The sequence below is a fragment of the Erigeron canadensis genome, chromosome 5, assembly GCF_010389155.1.
Source record: "Erigeron canadensis isolate Cc75 chromosome 5, C_canadensis_v1, whole genome shotgun sequence".
Lineage (NCBI taxonomy): Eukaryota > Viridiplantae > Streptophyta > Magnoliopsida > Asterales > Asteraceae > Erigeron > Erigeron canadensis.
In genome coordinates, this window is record NC_057765.1 from 19,425,643 (window position 1) to 19,447,054 (window position 21,412).

A 21,412-nucleotide genomic window follows, 5' to 3' on the forward strand; every position below is an offset into this window, starting at 1 on the left:
CTAATCTCTTATTGCAAAATGCAGGGCTATCACGATGCACATACCTGGCACTTGGACAGTGGGTGTTCCAAGCATTTGACCGGATGTAAGTCCCTGCTATGTAGCTTTAGGACAAGCGCTGGTCCTAGTGTTACATTTAGAGATGATTCCCAAGGAAGAACTAAGGATTTGGCAATTTTGTCAAATGGCCCCCTTACTTTTAGAAGAGTGTCTTATGTGAATGGCTTGAAGCACAATCTGATAAGTGTGAGTCAATTGTGTGATGCTGGCTATGAAGTAAGATTCCGAGCTGATTAGGGCATTGTTCTGGATTTGGAAGGTAATGTGGTGTTAATTGCTGAGAGAGATGATTCCTTGTATTCTTTTGATATGAGAAGTGCAACTGTGACAAGAGAAGTATGTTTCATGTCCAAGAATCAAGATGAGTTGAATTTGTTGTGGCATAAGAGGCTATCTCATATGAATTTCAAAGACATCAACAAGCTGTGTAGAAAAGAGTTAGTGTCTGGTCTGCCAGTGATAAAATATGAGAAGGACAAGCTGTGTGGTCCTTGTGAAAAGGGTAAGCAACACAAAGCTTCCTTCAAGTCAAAAACATGTTCAACCATTGACAGTTGTTTAGATTTGCTGCACATGGATCTGTTTGGACCAATAAGTACTCCTTCATTTAATGGAATGAGGTATACTTTGGTTATTGTTGATGAATATTCAAGATATACATGGTTTTTCTTTTTAAGCATAAGAGTGATGCAGCTGATGGTATTATTCATTTCATCAAGCAAGCTGAAATACTATACAAAAGGCTTGTTAGGCAGTTGAGGAGTGACAATTGCACTGAATTCAAGAATGTCACTCTCAACTCATTCTGCAGTGAGAAAGGTATTTCACAAGTGTACTCAGCAGCAAGAACTCCCCAACAAATGGAGTTGCAGAAAGAAGAAACAGAACCCTGATTGAAGCTGCCAGATCCATGATGGCACAAAATAATGTCAGGCCTCATTTTGGGCTGAAGCTATTCACACAGCCTGCTTCACTCAAAACAGATCTCTTATTATGAAAAGACACCAGAAAACTGCATATGAACTTCTCAGGGGGAGAAAACCAGAAATTGATACCCTAAGAATGTTTGGCAGTCCTTGTTACATTCTGAATCAGAAAGACCATCTTGGCAAGTTTGAAGAAAAAGCAGATGAAGGCATCCTACTTGGATATGCTACTCAGATGAAGGCTTACAGAGTATACAATAAGAAAACAAGAACTATTGAAAACTCTGTAAATGTGAATATTGATGAAGGTTGCTCTAAGTCAGTTAATGTTCATTCTAAAGATGATGAAATTAACTTTGAAGAACTGGATGTTCCTAAGAATGAGCCTCCCTCTACTCCACCTGTTGAAGAAATTAATGCTCAAACTCAGGGGGAGCAAATAGAAGAAGAATAGTTACCATTCTTTGAATGTGAGCAAGCTGATCCTACTCTAAATCCATTAAATGACTCCCAAGCTGACTCAGATCCTGTTTTGGGACAAGCTGATCAACAATTTCCTCAAGCTAATCAGGCTGGTCCTTCTAATTTGAATCAGCCCATTGTTCAAGAAAGCAACTCTACTCATCGTGTAATCAAATGGACAAAGAGTCATCCCATAAATCAAATCATTGGTGATCCTCTATCTGGTGTGAAGACTAGAAGAAAGGCAACAGGCAATTTTTGCATGTTTGTCAATTTTGTTAGTAAAGTGGAGCCAACTGATGTTGCTGAAGCTCTGTCAGATCCCTCTTGGGTAAATGCAATGCAAGATGAACTAACACAGTTTGAGAGAAACAAGGTTTGGAAATTGGTTCCAAGACCTCATCACTCTAAGACTATAATTGGAACCAAGTGGGTCTACAGAAACAAAATGGATGAGAGAGGAGTAGTGACCAGAAACAAAGCTAGATTGGTTGCTCTTGGATATAGACAGGTAGATGGAATTGATTATGATGAAACCTTTGCTCCTGTGGCCAGATTGGAAGCCATCAGGATGTTTTTGGCTTATTCTGCTCACAAAGGTTTTAAGGTGTATCAAATGGATATGAAGAGTGCATTTCTAAATGGGAAACTGGAAGAAGAAGTTTATGTTGAACAACCTCCAGGTTTTGAAAGCTCAAAGTTTCCTAACCATGTTTCTAAGCTTGACAAGGCCCTCTATGGTCTCAAACAGGCTCCAAGGGCATGGTATGATACTTTGTCCAAATTTCTGCTTGAAAACAAGTTCAAAAGAGGTAATGTTGATAAGACTTTATTTGTGAGAAAATATAAAGGTGAAATTCTACTTGTACAAATTTATGTAGATGATATCATATTTGGTTCTAGCAGTGAAAGACTTTGCAAAAAGTTTTCTGATTTAATGTCTAAAAAGTATGAAATGAGCATGATGGGGGAACTTAACTATTTTCTTGGTTTACAAGTAAAACAGACCAAACAAGGTATTTTCATAAATCAAGGTAAATTGTTAAAGATTTGCTAAGTAAATTTGGTTTCAGTGATTGCTCACCTATGAAAACTCCAATAGGAACTGGTGATAAGCTGAGTGAGGACAAAAGTGGGAAACCTACTGATGTCACAGCTTATAGGGGTATGATAGGTTCATTACTTTACTTGACTGCTAGTAGACCAGATATTATGTTTGCTACATGTCTTTGTGCAAAATATCAGGCTAATCCTAAAGAATCACTTCTTAAGGCTGTGAAGAGAATCTTTAGATACCTTAAAGGTAGTCCCAATTGGGTCTTTGGTATCCCAAAGACTCTGGATTTGATCTAATTGGCTATTCAGATTCTAACTTTGCAGGTTGTAAGATTGATAAAAAAAAAAAAAAAGCACTTCAGGAGCTTGTCAATTGCTTGGCAACAGACTTGTAAGCTGGTCTAGCAAGAAGCAGCATTCAGTTTCCATTTCCACTGCACAAGCTGAGTATGTTGCTGTAGGAAGCTGTTGGTCACAAGTTTTGTGGATGCAACTTCAATTGCAAGACTATGGTGTCACTGCATCAAAGACTCCAATCTTTTGTGACAATACAAGTGCCATAGCAATCTCAAACAATCCTGTGCTCCATTCTAGGACTAAGCACATTGATATCAGATATCACTTTATCAGAGATCATGTGATGAAAGAAGATGTTGAACTGCATTTTATTCCAACTGATGATCAGCTTGCAGACTTATTCACAAAGCCATTGGATGAAAACAGGTTCAATTATCTTATAAGTAAGCTTGGTATGCCAAATATGTAAGAGGCAGTGAGCTAAGTAATAATAAATCTAACCCCTTAAAGAATTTCAAATTTCTGAGGATAAGCTGTGTCGACCCAGACTGCTCTCTTTTACTTGGTGAAAATCAAGTAAAACTAAGCAAGCTGAGTCTGACCCAGCTTAGTGGTTATTTTTATTATTAAATATCTCAGTGCGTTTTCTTATTTAGATTAGAATATTTGGTTTACTTATTTATCGATTTTCTGTTCAATTGGTATGTGACACGTGTGGTGGTAACGGTATATTTCTGTAAATATACACCCCCACTAGTTGTTTCGTCCAATCAAATCTTTTCTCTCTCTTCCCTCCAAACGGTTATTTTAAATATTTATTTATTTTTTCCTGATATATAAATACTCATTATAACCTAAACCCAATTCAATTGCTTTTTCTGTTCATAAAATCAAATTTCTTATTTTCACCTAATCTGTGTCCTGTTCCATCAAATTATTTTGTTGTGTAATCTTTTTCTGTCTTATCTTATTTCTTTATCTTAAATGGCTTCATCTTCTTCATCGCAATCTGCTAGTAACAATAATAATAATGATTCTTCATCTGAATCTGGGTTTCAACACCCAGCTCCGACAAGCGCAGCTAAGCTTCCTTGATACGTTGTAGGGTCAAATGTAATTGTTAACCCGGCTGATTTTGATACAACTAAAATCAAGATTGTCAATCTTGTCTCTGCCAATATTCATCCACCCTCTTGGGCTAAGGGCTATGATGAAATTGTTGCCTTCTTATGGCATCATCCACTTGGCAAGGTATTGATTGAGAAGCCAAACGTGGTGTATCTAACATGCTCTATGAATTCTGGGCAAGCTGTGTGGTGGGAAAAACTAAGAAAGAAGAAGTTGTGATTCGAGGCACCATTCTCAACGGTAAGGAACAGGTGATCATTACTGAGAAAAGGCTTATGTCAGCTTTCGAACTTGATTATATGGATGAAGATAATTATGCCAGTGTTGTATCCCACACTGAAGCTAAAAACATTTTACAAATCTGTGACTATTTTGGTCCTTTAGCTTCTATTATAAAATTGAAATATTTAGCTGGGATCTGGAATTATCTTTTAAGTACTATTATTAAAACTTTACAAATGAAAGCTGGCAGCTTTGATCAGCCTAATGTGCTTGAATTACAAATTTTTCATTCTATGGTCACTATGACCAGAGTAGATTATGCTGAAATTCTGTTTAAAGACTTAGTTTGGCACTCATCATAGAAGCAATTCTTGATGATGATTTTAGTTTGGCAACTGGCCTAACTGTTGAATGTAAGGCCATAAACACTAATATCTTTAATAGTCCCAACGTGACTGCGTAGGGTTTAACCCGAGCAATGTAGATTTACCTTGATTTTTGCAGGCAAAGAGAGAGGGAACAACAAACACGTGAGGAAGCTGACTCTCCTTCGACGCGATCTGAGTCTGACACTCAATCTGCCAATCAGGAGAGTCAAGGTACTCAATCTCTTAAACCCTCAAACTCTTCCAAGTCTACTTCTTCTTCTTCTTCTGAGGGTGAAGAGTTGGCCACATCATCAGCCACTCTAGCCACACCCTCATCCACCATTTCTAAATCCAAATCTAAAAGACACACTGTTGAGGACTTAGTGCCTGCCAGTGCTAAAAAGAAACGCTCAAAGAGATCTGGATCAGCTTCTGGGGTTGACAATGCAACAATCATCAGACTCAAGGTCCCCCAAGGTGTTTTGGAAGCTAAAAAACGTTCCGAAGCTGACCGAATCACCAAAGCTGATCAGCCGAATTCACCATACCCATCTGCACTCTCCCAAAAGAGTGTGGACAAGAAAATGGGAACAATTGCTTCTGTCCAACCCTCCAAACAGGGGGAAGACATTGAAAGAAAGACCTCCTCCCAAGGTCATATTGTGAGTCCACCCATTTCACCATCATCAGCCTTCCAAAAGGTTGGTGATATCATTAAAGGGACAACAGAGGATCCTGCCCAGATCCAACAAGAGTCAGAGTCTTTGCACATCATTTCTGAGGATGATCAGCCAAAGAGTGGTAGTATCGAACGCCAAGGTGACACTGCTGCCATTTCCCAAGCTGGTAAGTCTCTTTTATTCTAACACTCTAAGTCTACACAGGCTGCCAATGTCTCATCTAGATCACAAGATGAGATACAGGCCTCAATTACTCTCCCCAAGGATACCTTGGTGACACAACACACCTTGGTTGAAGGGCAATCTGATTCACACAACATCATTACACTTGCAGAATCTGTGTCTGCCTCTGTCCTTGGACAGATGGATTCTGTAAGTCCCATGGCTCTCTTTAGGAAGGCCATGCCAGCTCCAGGTGCAGCCTTGGAAACCATCAGGTGTCCTCTCGACTCTGATGAGAATCTAATCACTATCTTCGGAGGTGATTCTTCATTCGATGATGTGCATGCCCATCCATCCTCAAGGGATGTTCTGATGGAAGATGCCAGTAGAGGTGTTGATCAACATCAAGATCAACAATTTCCCACTAGCCATCAATCTGAATTACATGTTAATTCTCCTCAGATTGATCTGCACATTGTCACTTCTGACAAATCTGCTCATGAGACTCACTCTCATGAGAAAATTAGCCAAAATTCTCCTCAACTCCACCCCATTCTAAATAAGCCAATTGACCCCATTCTTAAGGATTGCAGTCTGCCTCCTAAGGAGACAGGGGTTGAAAAACCAACTGCAAGTTCTTCCCAGGCTGCCAATATCTCAATTTCAGATTTGGTAAATTAGCTCACTGAATTCATGTCAACCTCTAAGGTTGAGAATTCAAAGCTGGTTGAAGGCTTGGCAAAGATCCAAAAGGATCAGGAATTGACGGGATAAAGAATGGAGAAGTTGTGTCAAGATCACATTCAGATTGAAGAAAGAGTAATAAAGGCACTAGAAAGTATGGAGAAAAGCCAGAGCAAGCTGACCGAGTCTCTTAATGGTGTTACAAAGGCTATTAATGAACAAAATGAGATAAGTAAGATCACTCTGTGTCAGCTTGAGAAAAATGCAACAAAATTCACCAGAGAAGTATCCATTGAACTCAAAAATGCCAACAAATCCCAAGCTGAGTTCAAGAAAGAGCTAGTGGATATCTCAAAAGGTGTAAAATCCAACATGGTCAATCTTCATAATGACTTCATTGATCTTCACAGATCTTGGGCTGCCAACAACTTCAGAATTGACATGATAAATTCAAGACTCAGTGGAATCTTTGCTACTCCAGTAAGCTCATTTCCTTCAACTGATGATGACAAAAAGGGAGAGAAGAAAAAGAAAAGAAGTGAAAGAAGTGAAGTTGAAATTGAACAAGAAAGAAACTGAGGCTTACTTAAAGAAGTTGGATGAAAGGTATGCCAAGGCTAGAAGAGAAAGAGAGGCCAATGATAGAAGGATAGATGTATATGGCTCAACCTCAAATTTGTCTGAGGAAGCTGAGGGGATAAAAAAAACCAGAATCTGAGTCTGGTGGCATAAGGTTTGAAGAAGTTGTTGAGGAAGAAGTGAAGAAGGGTGAGATGGCTGAGGGGGAGGTAACTGATGTTGAAATGAAAGATATTGGAGAGATAAGGGAGGAATCTGTTATGGAAAAAGGAAAGTTTTCCCAATCTATACCTATGCAAGCTGACCCTGCATCAAAAGATATTGAAAGTGCTAACTCTACTTCCAGTGAAGACAACACCACCTTGAGTCAATACATGGTAAAGAAAAGAGTGTCTGGTGAAGGCTCAAGTGGTGTGAAGGTCCTGACTCAAGAAGAAAAAGATAAGGAGTTTGCAGTACAAATGGCTCAAGAGATGAATATATCTATTAAGGCAGCTTACAAAATGATTGTGGAAGACAGAATGGAAAGAATGAAGCTGGCAGCTGTTGATTCTGATTGTGGAAGAAAAGCTGGAAGTCCAAGAGATGAATATATCTATCAAGAAAGTCCTTCAAGAAACACTCAACAAAGAAGCTGAAGAAAAATTGCCAGTTGTGGGATCAAAGAGAAAGGCTGCAGCAGCTGCAAAAGGAAAGAAGAAAATGACAGTTCACTCCAAACCATCTCATAAGATTAAAGATGTTAGGGAGAGTGTAAAGCCTCATGTTGGATGGGAAGCTGTCGATATCAAGAAAGTCTAAGAAAGAATGAATTATAGAAGACATCCACAGACCATCCTTCAGGTTCTGCTTAAAAGAAATAAAAATCAATCCACACCTTGCATAAGGCTTACTAGAGAAGGGTATGAAAATACTTGGGAATCCTATGATCTGAACAAGTTGTTTGATATGGGCTATACTGAGTGGGTTGAGCTTCATGATATCATTTATCAACAATCCAGTATTCATAGAGAGACAGTTTTGGAAACTCTTGAGAAGAAATTGAACATAGTTGCTAAAAACAAGATTAATGTCTCAGGCCTTCCAAAACCCAGATATTTTGATGTGGAAGATGAAGAAGAGTTTGAAGAACCTCTGAAAAGAAGGAGAACAAAACATGTCAAGCTTGATGGTCCTGAAGGTGATCACACAGATTTCATAAAGAATTTGAACCCTTCAGAATTTCTTGAGCAGTTTGCACCTGAGGTTGTAGACAGTCTTCTAAACCACTTAAATCTGTCTCTCCCCTCAAATGTTGAAAATGCTAAGTGTGGATTGCACATCACTGAACCTGAGCATGGGATGTACTTTGTAAATGCAAGAGGGCAACTAGTCTTCTTCAGAACTGCTGAGATCAAAAAGGTACCTACTTTGCAACTTTTTACATTATACAGAATGTGTGTGAACTTTAGTGAGGATGGAAATGGGTATGAGCAGTTTCTGATTCAAGAAGGTCTAGATAGAAAGGTTGATATAACAGTGGCCCCTTCATTTGAAGAGAAGCAAGAGACTGTAGATTACTTAGGAAGTTGAATGTATGAAAGATATCTTAGTATTTTTTTTGTAATTCTCAACTTTTATATTCAATCAGTTTTCTTGTGATTATTTCTTGTCTGATCAAAAAGAACCCAAAAAGATTCAAATGGTCAAAATTTGTTAGCAATATTTTACTTTGATTCTTTGTAAGCTGATAGTTAGAAAAGTGTGTAAGGTTTGTCATCATCAAATAGGGGGAGATTGTTGAGTCCCAATGAAGGATGTAAATTTAGTGATGACAAATCTGCAGGTAAACACTTGTAATTTATTTTGGTTCTTGTATTGTAATCTGGGTATGTCAAAGCTGACACAGCTTGCGACCCAGAATAAAGCTTCATACTCTGTAATTGTTTAATTTATGGAAGCTGTGTTGTTCAAGCTGCATCGAATGGGAATAGCATTCAATCCAAGTCGAAGAGGAGGATTGAGGGATAGAAGATCAAGCTGATAGTGGAAGTCAGCTTGGGATTGCAGTCAGCTTGGAGAATACTTAGACAGATTTGCTCTTGACAAACGAGCAATCTGTGTCTGACAATCAAGTGAAGATAACAACCTGGATTGAGTAATGTTGTATAACGTGATAAGGAAGATCCCTTAAATCTGGGTTGGTGGTCTATTTACATATGCGTATCCATACTCTCATTGGACGATCGAAAATATCGTGCTGCTGGTTTGGGACCACAAGTACGATGAAGGCACAATCCTATATCCTTTTGATCGTCCAACCATAATTGAAGACGTGGCTTATTTGGACACCAAGTGAATCTGAAGCTTTCGCCTATAAAAGCTACAATCCTTGACGGCATATGGGTGACATTCCTTTGATTCATTCTTCACAGAAAGTTTCTCTGCTCTTATACACAGCTTAGCCTGTGAGGAGTCAGCTTGGGCTGCTTCTCTTAAGCAAGAAACTTATTGATTGTTGTTTGTCATTTTCAGGGGTTGTTTAGATATTGTAGGTTATCTTGTTTCCGCAACAACCCTGTAATTCTTTGTATAGATCATTTCTTAATAAAGGATTACATTTGAAAAACACAATCTGTGTCTAAGAATGTTTACTTTCTGCTTTACTGTTTTAATCTATTCTTGTTTTTATAGTATGCTCTAAATATATATAATTGAATCTTTAAAACTATTTTCATAATATATAACTAAGGAAAAATGAAAGTTGTATTCACCCCACCCCCCTCTACAACTATTTGTGTACATTATACTTTGGTATTCTGTTACACTTCTGGGACTGTATACAGTGAGCCAGTGTTTGAAGAGTTCCCAGACATCCCAACCACAATGAAAAATATCAAGAGAAAGAAAGTGGTGTTTGGTGAACCAACACATGAAGCAGAAGAGGAATATGTTTCTGCTGATGAGGCCAAGGCAAAGAGACTGGAGCAAGAATGCATCTTGATTGAAATTTTCAAGAAGAATCTAAAAGATGACTTGATTGCTCACCAGTTAGATATGGCCAGGCATGGGACTCTGGATTCTTACAACGTTGGCAGGTTGGGCGTACAAATTGAAGTATACAAAAAGATGAAGGATGATCCCAGGATGAAGAAATGTCTGGATGCCTTGGATGATGTCTATATTCGATCCATGTATGCTCAGGATGAACAAGTATATGATTCTGAAATCTATGGTGTAAGCATACTGGATCTTATTGCCCAGAGAAGAGAAGAATTGAAAAATCTCTAGCAATAAGTAAGGAGTAATGCTACTGCTCTGGAGCATGAATATAGGCGTTAAGGGTTTGCCCAAGGCACCAACCTGAAAAACCAAAGCTGTCAGAGATGCAGATCTTAGCACCTTCATTCCCTTGAACACTACTGAAAGAATCAATAAGGAAAAATTTCAACAAGCTGCTGAACAAAGAAAAGTGTCCAGGGAAGTGGATGAGATGGTAAAAAGGTCTCAGACTAAAGAAAAGTATGAACATTTGTCACAATTTAGAGCTGATGTCCGATCTATACTGGGTGCTGAGATCCATCTGGCAGAAAACCATGACAACTTGTCAAAGTTCCATGTCAAACTCTTCAGAGAAGGGAACTTTACTGATGAAAGAAAAGACACGTCAATCAGGGCATTCGGATGGTCTGAACTAAGAGAGATTGGCCTTTCATTCAGGGGTAAAGATGTTTCCCAGGATGTTAAGTATTTTATGAAAAGGATTGGAAAGGAATGGATGAGGAAGGAACTGATGGAGATGGAGCTGGGCTTAAGGACTTTTCTTACTACTTCATTATCTCCAGGTGTAAAGAGGAAGGCCACTGAAGAGCCATCTGGGCATGCTGAAAAGAAAACGGCCTGCATCTGATATTGTACTTATATTTTTTTATGTTGATAAAATTGTAACTTTCCTCCAGTTGATGTCTGTAAATATAAGTTGCAATTACTATTTTTCACAAGTACTTATCCAGACGTGGCTACTGGAGCCCTCTGAAGATTTGTCCAGAAATTATGTGAAGACCAGTGAACAACTTACTTGTACAGGAATCTGGATTCCACCAGATTTGTTCACTGGACTTCACTCCAGTCAAGATCTTTCCACTGAAGAACATTCTCACTGAAGTCGAAGACTGAAGTCTGAAGAAAGAAGTCTGACAAATAGCGGAGCTCACTGGAAGACTTACCAGATCTCCTGACTGGAGTCCTTATCAGTATTCTAGACCTTACAAGTCTGAACACTGATTACGAGGAATTGACTTTATGCCTTTACATGCCTTTACCCGGACAATCCTTTTGTCCTTTGTTAAAATCCTTACACACATGTAAAGGTGGTTGGTTAATTAGAAGACAAGTCACTGTCATGTGACTTTATTCTTGTACTTTAATCAATGCATTTAAGGAATTAAAGTAATTTCCTTAAATGCATGTAACCATATTTGTACGGCAAAAAGAATATTATATTTATTCTTTTTTCCTATAAATACCAAGTCACTTCCTCGTCCAAATTACATACTTTTGCAATTTGGTGCCTTTGCTCAAATACTCTCGATCTAAACAGTTATACTTCACAACTTTAAGTATTTCGATCAAGGAGTTTCTTTAGCAAAATTAGATCACTTGTAATTCATAGGTTGTTTAGATACTTACTTAGTAATATTGTTAGGTCGAAAATCGACTTACTTAGTAATATTGTTAGGTCGAAAATCGACTAAGTATGATTTGTTCAAAATAGTTGAAGATCAGTGAATGAAATTTACTCAGGATTCTGAAGTCATTCAGAATAAAGCTCACTGAAGCTTCACTTCAGTTTCAGAATCAACCAACACTGAAGACGTTCAGACTGAAGTCAAAGACTGAAGAAGAAGATCATTTCAAAAGCAGAGCTCAGAGAAGATCTTATCAGAAGTCGAAACTGAAGAGGCTCAGTGTAAAAGTATTTACAACACTTTTACACTGATTACGAGGAAGTCTTTTTGTAGGCTTTAAACTACCTTTACCCGGCTAACACCTTTATACCTGGGATTGGGATAATCTTAGCAAAAGGTTGGGAATAAAGTATGTCAAGTCACATCAAAGAAACATACATACTTTACCTTAAACAAACATGTTATAGATTTGTCCAACAAATCCTTAAATGCACCCAACCATATTTGTACGGCATTTGCCATGTCATCAAGACATGTTTTCCTATAAATATAAGACTTTTCACACTTGCAAAAACGCTTGGAACTTTGGCATTTGCAACGTGTGTTATTTACTCTAAGTATTCTTATAAATCCTCGTTGATAGATCATTTGTATTTCTAGGTTGTTTAGATATTTTCACAAGTGTGATTATCTTTGTTCCGCAACAACCTTTGTATTTTGTTTATAGCAATAAGTAAAATACTTGGAAAAATACATCTTGACTCATTACCATAATACTTGATTATATTTAGTATTGCCATAATACATCTTGCCCGCGCGTTGCAGCGGTACCATTTAAAAAACGATAGTTAACTGTGGTGATGATGGATATGGAAGGCGATGGTCGGTGTCGGTGATGATGGACACTGTCACACTGGAAACTGATAGTATGAAAGAAAGGGAGACAAAGAAGTGGTGTGAAGTGAACATGTGTTACTTATTTTAGGGTTAGGGATAATTTAGGAATATTGTAAAAAGTTCTTAAAGTCTTAAACCTTATTCTCTTTATAAGGGTTTATAGATATAGTTTCAAGCAATTATTCTTAATTATCTTACTTGTTCATATCCATCATCTGGATCGTGATTCTTAACTAGTCTTCATCTAGATTAGAATCACTTGCCAGTCGGGTTACTTGATATAATTATCATTATTAATATACTCGTATTATATCTTGTACTTGATTAACATCTTGTGTAGGTGGACTCACATTTGGTATCAAAGCCACACAGGTTAAATCATTAACTTTTTATACCTGTTTGATCCTACAAGATGTCTAGAACCAAACAACCAAACCTAAATCCTAATGATAACCCTAACCCAAATGTCAATATGAATCAAAATCCACCACCATCACCACCACCACAACCAAGTGTACACGTTCACTTTCCTAACAACCCTGTCCCTAAGTTCAATGGGGATAGTGACTCATTCATCACATGGAAAACTTGTATGCTCAAGTATATCGCTGGGGTTGAGAGACACTTGACCTCTATTCTCTTAGAAGCTCCTTATGTACCAATGAATGCTTCAACTATTGTTTTTAACCAAGATGGGACCCCTAGGTTAACACCCAAAGAGAAAGATCATTGGTCAGAGGAAGACCACAGATTGGCTGACCTAGACTCTAAATTGCAAAATATGATTCTCTTTGCTGTCCCAGAAAGTTTAAAACCCACTCTTGTTTTACTTGACAATTCAAAATTAATGTGGGAAGAGTTATTAACTCAGTTTGAAGGTACAAAGGAAACCATTGTCACAAGAAAAGTTTCTTTGAATAAAAAATATGAAGCCTTCTTTGCTTTACCAAATGAAAGTTTGACAAACACGTATTTAAGATTCACAAATTTGGTTAATCATTTGAAAGCTCTTAGTGTCACAAAAGACAAAGAAATTTTGTTGGAAAAGTTTTGTGATATTTTACCTTCTAAATGGGAAAATCTGATCATGGTGTTAAGACAAGGAAAAACCTTTCACAGTCACACTCTTGCCTCTTTGTATGGTGCCTTTAGATACACTGAGGAAAATAAAGCTGAGAGAGCCGTGACTGAGCAAGATGCTAAGAATCATACTTCAACCAGTTCTGCATTGGTTCATTATTCTGAACCCTAAGACACTGCCCTACTATCTTTTGAGAGTGATCATTCTGACTCTGTGAAGAAGATGGTAGCTGAATTAATGAAAGCTGGTATTTCTGATTATGCATCAAATGAATGTGATGAGGATGATGATGATGATGATCTTGTTGCAATGATTGCCAAAACTTTTAATCGTTTCAAATTTAAATCCAAAAGAAATGGCAAACAATTTTCTTCAAATAATTCCATTGACAAGTCCAACTTGGAATGTTTTAAATGTGGAAAGAAAGGACATTTTGTGAAGGAATGCAGACATCACAACCCTCTTCATCACAAAATGCCCCTAACCATTCTATTTTTCAAAAAAATGATGATGGGTACAAAGCTAAGTACAAAAAGCTGAAAGCCCACATCGCAATGATGGCACAAGAAGAATCCAACAAGAATAGTTGCATGGTGGCTGACTCAGGAAAGTGGGAGGATTCTGATGTGTGTTCTGATGATGAAGAAGAAGTAAGGGACATGTGTTTCATGGCTCGTGAAGATCGAGGTCATGTTGTGAAAACTGATGTGGAATCTGGTAGATGGGTGGATATTATCATGAAAAAGGTTAGTGCTTTCAGTTTTGAGAAAGATGAGGAACAAAAATTGGATCTCTTAGTTCTAATAGAGGCCGACATTTCATGTGTTGAAACTGTGCGTTCAAAAAGTATTAAAATGTTTGAAATAAATTCTTCTGAACCGAACGCCAGTCAGGCAAGGCTAAAAGAACTAAAAGATGGTCAGCTGGCTTTGAAAAGTTACCAATCTCTGGTTGCTAAACTTGAACTTGAAAAGGAAGAATTAAAGATTATTTTAGAAAAAGAACAAAAAATAATCAAATCTTGGATGAAATCACCATTTCCTGAAGCTGCCATCAAAAATACTTTTGCAAACCAAAGAGTAGCTTATGAGTCTGGTGATCTTCATTTGGCATCCATTATTACCGATTTAGATGCCCTTCCTAAAGAAATGAGACCTGAAATTACTTTTAAAGAAATTGGTAAACAAAAGATTGTAACTAAACAAGCCCAGGAACAACCTGAGGGAAAGTCTGAAGCACGCCAGACCAGTGCTTCAGATAAGCTAAATCCAAGAAGCCTTCCCATCAGTCTTCGTCTAAGGTTCATAAGAATCAGCAGAAGAAGAAAAATATCATCCCTGCTGAGCCTTCTACCTCAGATTCTGGTAGGGCTCAGGTGTCTAAAGAAGAGTCTGTTTTGTTAAGGATAGAAAGTCAATTTCAAATGTTAGCCAGGCAAGTGCAAAGTTGTAATGCACGATTGAAAAATATTGAAAGCACTCCTCTGAATCCTAAACAAAACCCAAAACCTTTTTCAAAGAAAATCAAACAAATCAAAGAAAAATCTGAGAAGAAAAAGGTTGAAGAAATCACCAAACCAACTGTTTTTATCTCGTCTGAGATCATGACCGACATCCCCTTTGATCCATCTGTTCCATATGTACCAAAGAAATTTGAGGCTGCTAAGGGAGAGCCCAGTGGACCCATCAAGAGATGGGTTCCCAAAAAGAACTAATCTTTGTGTATGTGCAGGGTGACCGCAAAAAGAATATATGGTTTCTGGACAGTGCTGCTGGCAGAACCATGACAGGTCACCAGACCCTGCTAGAGGAATATAGGGTGCAAGAGGGGCCCTCGATAACTTTTGATAATGATGAAAATGGACAAACTGAGTGATATGGTGTAGTGAATAATGGTCAAGTTAAATTCACAAATGTTGCATGTGTGGATGGTTTGAATATAACCTGATCAGTGTCAGTCAACTTTGTGATGATGGCTTCAAGGTATTATTTGATATTTCACAAGGCACCATATTCAACAGAGATTGGAAGGTAGTGATGATTGTTCCAAGAAAGGAAAACATTTACATAGTAGACATGAATAGTGATACTTCTGAACAATGTTTCTACACAAAAACAGATGAGGACACCAACTGGTTATGGCACAAAAGGTTATCCCATCTCAATTTCAAAAATATAAATAAGTTGTCAAGAAAACAACTTGCTGATGGGATACCAGCAATGTCTTTCAACAAAGACAACCCATGTCCAGGGTGTGAAATGGGAAAGAAGAAAAGAGCATCTTTCAAGACCAAGCAAAGTTTCAGCATCACTGAACCACTTCATATGCTTCATATGGATCTTTTTGGTCCTGTGAATGTGCAGACAAGAGCTCGGAAGAAATACACTCTAGTCGTAGTCAATGAATATTCAAGATATTGTTGGGTGACCTTCCTTAGAAACAAAAGTGAAGCTGCTGCTGAAATTATTGCCCTCATCAAACAAATTGAACTCAAGCACAAGCGAAAAGTACGTCAGCTTAAAAGTGACAATGGCACTGAATTCAGAAATTCCACTCTGGAAACTTTCTGCACTGACACTGGCATATCTCAGAACTTCTCCTCAGCACACACACACACCAAAACAGAATGGTGTTGTAGAAAGAAAGAATCGAACGCTGATAGAAGCTGCCAGAAGTATGTTGAATGAATCAGGTCTTCCAAAATGTTTCTGGGCTGAAGCTGTTGCAACTGCTTGCTACACCCAAAATCGTTCAATTTATGTCAAAAGACATAAGAAGACTGCCTATGAAGTGCTTAAAAATAGAAAACCGAATATTGGATATTTCCATGTATTTGGATGTCCAGTATACATTCTGAATGATTCCAGCAAATTGGGCAAGTTTGATGCCAAGGCTGATGAAGGTTACTTCTTAGGATATTTAACAATTCGCAAAGCCTTTAGAGTCTATAACAAAAGACTTGAAAAGGTTGATGAGTCAATTCATGTTACCTTTGATGAATCAAATTCTGCAATTTTTAATAAACCAGTCTCTGAACCACCCTCAGAAAATCCAATCAGTTTTGGTGAAACTGATCACAATGATAAATCTGATCAGTCACCTGAACGTGTTTCTGATCATCTCAGTTTAGAACCAATTAATAATAAGCAAATCAACACTCCATATTATCCTTCAGTCACTTTCAAACTACCTTCAGAAGTGACTATTGGATCAGATGTGCGTGCTGCTACTCCTCAGATATCAGTCTCCATTGAAATGCCTCAATGAAGAATTTCATGATGCAAATCATGATTTACAAGATGATGAAAATGATGAAACTGAAATAGTTTATTCTGAACCATCTCCTGAAGTAAGCCAGACTGGTCATTACTCTAAATGGACACGATCACATCCAATTGATCAAGTTATTGGCGATCCAAGTAGAGGGGTTCAGACTAGAAGAGCTACAAGAAATCAATGCTTATATGTCAGCTTCTTATCACTGATAGATACAAAGAAGATTGACGAGGCTTTGAAAGATCCAAGTTGGGTTGGAGCCATGCAAGAAGAGCTTAACCAATTTGAAAGGAATAATGTTTGGGAGCTTGTTCCATGTCCCAGCAATTTGAAGAAAGAACCAATTGGGTCAAGATGGGTCTTTCGCAACAAGGTAGATGAAGATGGCTATGTTATCAGAAACAAGGCAAGACTTGTTGCAAAGGGTTATGCACAAGAAGAAGGAGTTGATTTTGATGAGACTTTTGCACTAGTGGCTAGACTCGATACTATCAGAATTTTCTTAGCATTTGCAGCTTATCATGAGTTCAAAGTCTACCAGATGGATGTTAAAAGTGCCTTCCTGAATGGGGAATTGGAAGAAGTCGTGTATGTTTATCAACCACCAGGATTTGACAGTAAAGAAAAACCTCACTAGGTGTATAGACTGAACAAAGCTTTATATGGTCTGAGACAAGCACTTAGAGCCTGGTATCTTTTAGATAATGGTTTTCAAAGAGGTGCAATAGATAACACTTTATTCATCTTGCATGAGAAAAATGATATCTTACTTGTACAAGTATATGTTGATGATATTGTGTTTGGTTCTACAAATGAAAAATTGTGTGATAAGTTTTCTGAAATAATGTCTTCTGAGTACGAAATGAGTATGATGGGTGAATTGACATATTTCTTGGGTCTTCAAGTGAAACAAACCAGTGATGGTATTTTTATAAATCAAGAAAAATATGTCAGAGATTTATTAAAGAAATATCAATTTGACTCAGTTTCATCCAAAGATACTCCAATTTCTGCACCATTAACGTTGGACTCAGATCCTAATGGAAAACCTGTCGATCCCACAAAATATCGTGGTATGGTGGGAACATTAATGTACTTAACTGCAAGTAGACCAGACATAATGTTTGCAACATGTCTTTGTGCACGATTTCGATTTGATCCCAGAGAAGCACACCAGAATGCATTAAAAAGGATTTTTTGATATCTTAAAGGTGTCCCCAAACTAGGTCTTTGGTATCCCAAAGGCTCAAGTCTAGATCTCATGGGCTATTCAGATTCTGATCATGCAGGTTGTAAGATAGATAGGAAAAGTACCACAGGTGGTTGTCATTTCCTTGGTGGCAAATTAGTTAGTTGGACGAGCAAGAAGCAAACTGCAGTTTCATTATCCACTGCTGAGGCTGAGTACATTTCTGCAGCAAGTTGTTGTGCTCAGATTTTATAGATGAAGAACCAACTAACTGATTACGGTGTTAAGTTTACCAGAACTCCAATATTCTGTGATAACACAAGTGCCATCGCAATATCTCACAATCCTGTCATGCACTCCAAAACCAAGCATATCGATCTCAGGTACCACTTCATTCGTGATCATATTTTAAAGGTGATATTGAAATTCATTTCATTCCCACTGATAAAAAACTAGCTGATGTGTTTACAAAACCTTTAGATGTCAAAACTTTTAAACATCTCATCAGCGAGTTAGGAATGCTAAATCCTGTGTAGCATTTCAGGGGGAATTGACAAAAATATTTTTTTTGTAAAGGAAATTTTTCTCCGAGGGGGAATTTTTGCCTCAGAAATTATTTTGTCTAAAATGGCTCAGAATCTGAGAAGACTTCAGAACTTTAGAAAATGAGAAGGTTCAGATTGCACTTCCTTAACCTCTCTCAGAATTTAAATGAATTAAATCTGAAGTCCTTCAAAACCTTTTAGTATATAAGTGGATACCTGGTTGGAAAGAGGACACGTGATTTTTACTGTACAAAGATACATTTTTGTTGACGTGTCATACCACTTGCGCCGTAAAGAAAAATGATCATTGCTTTTGCATTAAAAACGGTTGAATACTTTTCAAAAAAGTGGGGTCACGACCGTTGTTGCATTAAAATGCGGACGTATACCCAAAATTATTTCGGATTTCAAACCCAATCAAAATTACTTTTCAATAAAATATTACTTAAATTTTATTAGGTTTGAAATTCAAAATCTTTTTATTTTTATTTTCGTGGAAATCCTTTCGTATTCCCATGAAAATATAAATACCTTTTTCCTAAAATCATTCCATCATCTATTTCATTTTTCATTTACTCCTAATCATTCATTCTCTCACACATTCATCTTCCTTCGAACACTCAAACCCTAAATTCCTTCAATCATCTTCCCCTTCATATCCTCTTTCAATCATATTCAATGGCTCAACAACAACAGAAAGAACCCAATGAACCTAAAACACTTATTGCCTTTGAATATTCCCCTCCAAAATCGGCAGTTAAACCGAGCTCTTCATGGCCGGAAAAATTTGAATCAAAAACCATCCGGTTCAACATGAACAATTACAAGGCAGCCCTCAATGCCAAATCCGATAACTTGTTGGGCAGATTGAATACATTTCTTGAACTTTGCCCTCTCTCTTATGCCCTAACTGCCGATCCACAACAGATGTACCACCAATATCTTTTGGAATTTTGGTACACTGCAGAAGTAAGTAAGGATGAAAAGTCCATATCCTTTACTTTGAAAGAAGCACGGTACAATGCGTGATAACCCTAGATGGGTTTAGGGAGGCACTCAGATTGAACTATCTACCTCCCAATACTCCGTACATGAAAAGAAGATAAGGAGTAAACTTCAGGGAAGTTTTGTTGATGACCGGCCACAACCAAATTTTGGATGATGATGGCAATTTGAAGACCTCTGGCCACATTTTCATTGCTGGCTTTAAGAATTGCTGGAGGTACTTCTAGACACAGATTGTTGAGTGTCTTGGTGGCAACAATGGAGGTCTGGATCAGATTTCCTTGATCCAAGTTGAGATGGGATACTATTTATCTCATGGAATCAATGTGGATTTTGCCGAGATGCTGTTTTCCCAACTGATTACTAAGTTGAAGGGGAAAAGAAGTATACATATCGCCTTCCCAATATTCCTCAATCTTTGCTTCATAAATATTCTGGGAGAGGGATATGTTGATATACTTCAAGAGAGCTCTGCACCTGAATACTGCAAAGATCTATCCAACCTCTCTGAATCTGAAGATGAGCCTGAGTTCTCCCCTATAATGCTTCAGGTAATTGGTAAAAATAAAACTGACACAGCATGACCGGCTGGCTCAGAAAGATCACTGGGCGGGTCACAAAAGAATGTGAGACCCACCAGTGCATCTAGTGGCAAAATGTTGAACTTGTTTAAATCCAAATCAAGTTCTTCCACCCCGCCACCTACATCTTCCACTGACCAACCTGAGGATCTCCCAAAAGACTCCTCAGGATCACCAAAGGGTTTATTAAAACTGCGTAAATTTAAGCCATCCTCACAACCCAAGGATATTAGTACCCAAGCTAAGCCTTCTGTATCTTCCCAACAAGATCCAGGAGAAGGTCAAAAGGGAAACCCACAAGCAACCATCTCCAAAACTTCTTTAGTAGGAGATGGTGAAGATCTAAGTGTGTCAGCCCAACACACATTAAAAGTTGAGTCTGCACGTGCACCCCCTGTAACTTCACAAATCTTACACTCTGTACATGCACAAACTTTTGATGTTTCTCAGGTGATACCCAGAGAGACTGAGGCTTCAACTTCTACGGCCAATGATCGGATTCTTGGAGATAGCACAAGGATTACTGAGGCAACCCCGGTATCGACTATTGAAGCTCCACCTTTGACCAGTGACGATGCAACTGCTACTGCAGCTGTTGAACTAGGTGCTGGTTCTGATTCTGGGAATCAGGACCAGAGCATATCTGATCAGATAGTAAATATCTGGGATGACGATGAGCTACCTCAGGGAAACCTCGAGGATTTTGAATTTGATGAGGATCTTCTGAGGGAGAATCATTCGGATTCTGAGCCACCCTTCAACTTTGTCAATCAACCTATGCCTCCACCTCCTTTGATCCAACAAAACATTCCCATCAACCCCCAAAATATCATTGATCTTGATCCTCCTTATCAATGACCACCAATTTCACACTAACACCCTTTGTTTCTCGAAGGTTTAACTCCTGCCTTTGTCACCTCACCAAGATTTGAACCACCATTCCAATACCTTCACCCCCAAATTCACAATATTCCACCAAGTAGAAACTTCGATCTGCCAATAGATCAAGAGAAAGAGTTGGACTCATACACTGAATCTGAGGGTCCTTCAGGTACGATATTGGAGAAAACTCTGGCAGATCTTAGAACCCCACCTTTTGATGCTTCTGTTTCTATTCAACCCCGTTCACCATTGAGTATTGAAGCTCAGTTAGAAAAATCACATACCGAAGTCCAAAGCCTACTTCTTCAGGTTGAGGGCTTAACCAAATCTCTAACTGCCAACACCAAGTCCGTGGCTGATCTGAAGGGTGCCCAAGTCTTTATGGGCACCGAGTTTACAAAAATTGCTGGTAATGAAGGATTGGTGGCTGGGAAGCTTCATGAGTTGGTTTCTGCTTGCAATAGATTAAGTGGGGCGATTGGTGAAGCCTTCAAATTGACCAAGAGGGATGTTCAGAATTCTGTTGTTGCCAATCTGACATCCTCTGTGCATATGATGAAACAATCATTCTTGGCAGTTGAAAAAGAAGTGGCTGAGTTGGTGAAGAAACCAAGTTTGGATGAGAAATCACTTGGTGTTTCTGTTGGTGAGAAGGTGACTGAGAC